Raw genomic sequence first — 3,362 nt, forward strand, 5'->3', positions numbered from 1 at the left:
GGTTACCTGTTCGGTGTGGTGCGTGACCCTCCAGAGCCGCCGTCCGTCCAGCACTGCCGTCTCCACGGGTGATGCCAACGGTAGAGTAGCGATGCCCATCCGATCCACCAGCCCTGCGTCCATCAGACTGGCATCGTCGCCGGAGTCAATCAGCACCGCCTGCTGGAAGGAACGGGTTTTGGAGACTAAGGTTACTGTGAGTAAAGAATGAGCGGAGGCACTGCCAAGCACCGTTCGGCTCACCGCTACCCACCTGCTCTTTTTGCGGACAACTCACTGCGAAGTGTCCCGCCTGCCCACAGTACATGCAGAGCCGATGGGACCGCCGTCGGCGCTTCTCTTCGTCTGTGAGTCGCGCGCCCGATCTGCATCGGCTCCTCCGGTGTCCTACTTCTGGGTTGCGCGGGGTGAGCTGGCCGCCAAACTCCCGTTGTCCCCTCCTGGGACTCGCGGTCCAGAGTCAGCGATCCTCTCTCATCCTCTCCTCCTTTTGATGCTCCCGCTCGGTATTTTCCAGCCTGCGATCAATTTGAATTGCTAGCGCGATCAGCGCGTTCAAGTCACTAGGCAAATCGGCGGAGAGACGGCGAATAAATACATCACCCAAGGCTGTGGCGTCCCAACTGGCCTCCGCCGCCAGGGTCCGAAACTTGATTGCGTATTTAGAGGTGGATCTTCCGCCCTGTCAATATTCACCAACCGCTGCTTCGCGACCCGGGGTGACCTCCTGGAATATCTGTTTCAATGCCACAGAGAATGTAGTAAAGGTGGACACACAGGGAGAGCCGTTCTGCCACTCTGCTGTCGCCCACGCCCCCGCTTCTCCCGTCAGGTGCGAGATGGCGTACGCCACTCGGGATCTCTCAGTGGGAAACGCAGGTGAGTCTAATTCTAAATGTATCTCACACTGCGTGAGAACAGCACAACAGTCTCTGGACTCACCCGAGAACTGCGTGGGTGCTTCCAGTCTGGTATCTGGAGCCGGAGTGGCAGGCAGAGGAATCGCCGCAGCCATGCTCGCTGCCGCGGGTGCGGAGATCTGGATCGGCGTCACTTCTCCGGCTGATCCTTGAGCCAACCGACTCACCGCCTCCGTCAGTCCTGCCACGTTCTCCTGGCGAAGTGCACACTCCGCCAGCCTCTGGAGCGCCGCATTGGTCTTCTCCTCCTGCTCGGTGAGCCGCTGCCCCTGAGCCAGGAGCTGCGCATGGAGATTCTCTGCACTGGCTTGGTCCATTTCTGGCCAGATTGTTCTGTCAGGCTTCGGCAGATGTTGGACCCACATGCACAGTACACTCGAGAGCTTGATGAATAAACAATGTTTATTGTATCGACGTAGTCAGGCAGTCCAGGTCATACACAGTGAGTCTCAATACTTCAGGCACCAAAAGGGACAGGCAAGCTCAGATCCAGTAAACAGGCAAGGGTTCGGTACACAGGTTAACTTGGCAGAGGTACAAACTAGGGCTAGGCAGAACTCAAGGTCAGACGGTCAGAAAATTACCACTAGATCCAAGGCGAAGGTACAGACGAGGAACAGGCGGAGATGACAGAGAAACAGCTGAGATGAGGTATGAACAGGAAGTCCTTTCAGAGTAAAACAGGAACTAGCACAGATTGTGACAATTATACTTATATTGTCGTATTGGATTGGCTGGAGAAGGGACTATGTCTCTCGGCTGGCCTGGGAACTGCAGGACATTAGCAATTCGGCAATTGACAACAAACACTAGCGCGCACTAGCGAGCAAAAACGCATAATCTATAATATTTAAAAATGAACTACTCTACATTTAATGATACAATAAACATGACATTGTTTTTTGTGCTTAATGTGCAGACACAGATAGAAATTAACAGTCGGACCTCACATCTTTGCGCCACCTGGTGGTTAAAACGAAACTAGCAACCTGATGTTTTTCAGCTTCCTGCAGGGTTAAAAAACCTTAGTTGGGAACGCACACGTTGCGTGCTGGCGACGCGACCGTACTGCAGTAAAAAAGGTGGTCGCTTTGAAGTGCTACGACTGTATGTGTCTGTGATGGGCAGCTGTGGATCCAACTATCCTGCTTATGCTCTGTTGTTGCTTGTTGCTTGTTGTTGTTGATGTGCTTCTCTCTCTCTCTCTCTCTCTCTCTCTCTCTCTCTTCCCTCACCCCAACCGGTCAAGGTAGATGGCCGCCGACATTCAGCCTGGCTCTGCTGGAGGTTTCTTCCTCATTAGAGAGGGAGTTTTTCCTCTCCATTGTTGCTGTCAAATAATAAAAATAAAATTGAATTAAATTTAGAATACAGTCACATTGATATTTTAGTTTATTCTGCCCATTTCAGGCTGACCTGAAAACAAAACAAAGACTGGATTTATGAAATCAGATTCAGCAGCCCTGTAATTATGCACATCCAGCACAGAACAGATTTCTGTGGAAGATGGGGAGAACAGAATTTGACACCAGACAGAGTGAGAGAGTTGATAGAGATTGGTGTCAGTTATGTAAGCTTGCATTTCCATGGCAGCATCCAGTTTCACTTCAACCATTTTTAATCATATTCCATTTTATCTGAAGAAAAAGCAAAGCCAACAGAACTGGGTCACATATTAGAAAATAATTATACAAAAAACATTTTATTACCCAATTTCGTGGTACAGTAAGCACCTTGAACAGGGGCTCAATGGAATCATGTTGGTGTGTCATACTAGTGTACAGTAGCTGTTACATCTTCATCAAACTGTGCTCATTTGTCACCGTTTAACTCTCCTCCCAAGTGATTTATAACAATGAACAAACATCACATCTATACAGATACCCACAGCCACACCTGACCTTGGATCAATGCGGCTTTTTCAGTGACTACAATGATTTTAACTTCTACCCTGTAGTTTTGTTGGGATCCTTTGTGCTCAAACAGGTAAATCTGATATTCATAGGATGCAAGTTTGGTTTGTACCACATATAAAACCCTATTCTGGCCACATGACTGTAAGAAGACCCAACATTCCACAATATACTTTCTGATCTAAGTAGTGATGAGATGTCATACACATACTAGAGTCTAATTTCTCATGAGACATCGTCAGCAGATAGAACATGTCACAAGGTGCAGACAGAGAACCACCTCTGGATAAAGTCATGCCACTGAGTGTCTCTCGCTCTCTTTTCTCTATCATTATCTGTCCAAATGAACATAAAAGAGAATGGGCCTTACTTGTACCCATCATTCCTTCTGGGGGCCAATCTTCTGAAACCCGACACCATTAACCATATCTTACGGTCTCAGGCAGGTCAAGAGGAATTCACTCGCCGCTTAATCAACTATCAGACCATTTCACATGCTTGTTACGTTGCCACTAAAAGCAACATAACC

This window comes from Betta splendens, chromosome 13 (genome assembly GCF_900634795.4).
Source record: "Betta splendens chromosome 13, fBetSpl5.4, whole genome shotgun sequence".
NCBI classification, from domain to species: Eukaryota; Metazoa; Chordata; class Actinopteri; order Anabantiformes; family Osphronemidae; genus Betta; species Betta splendens.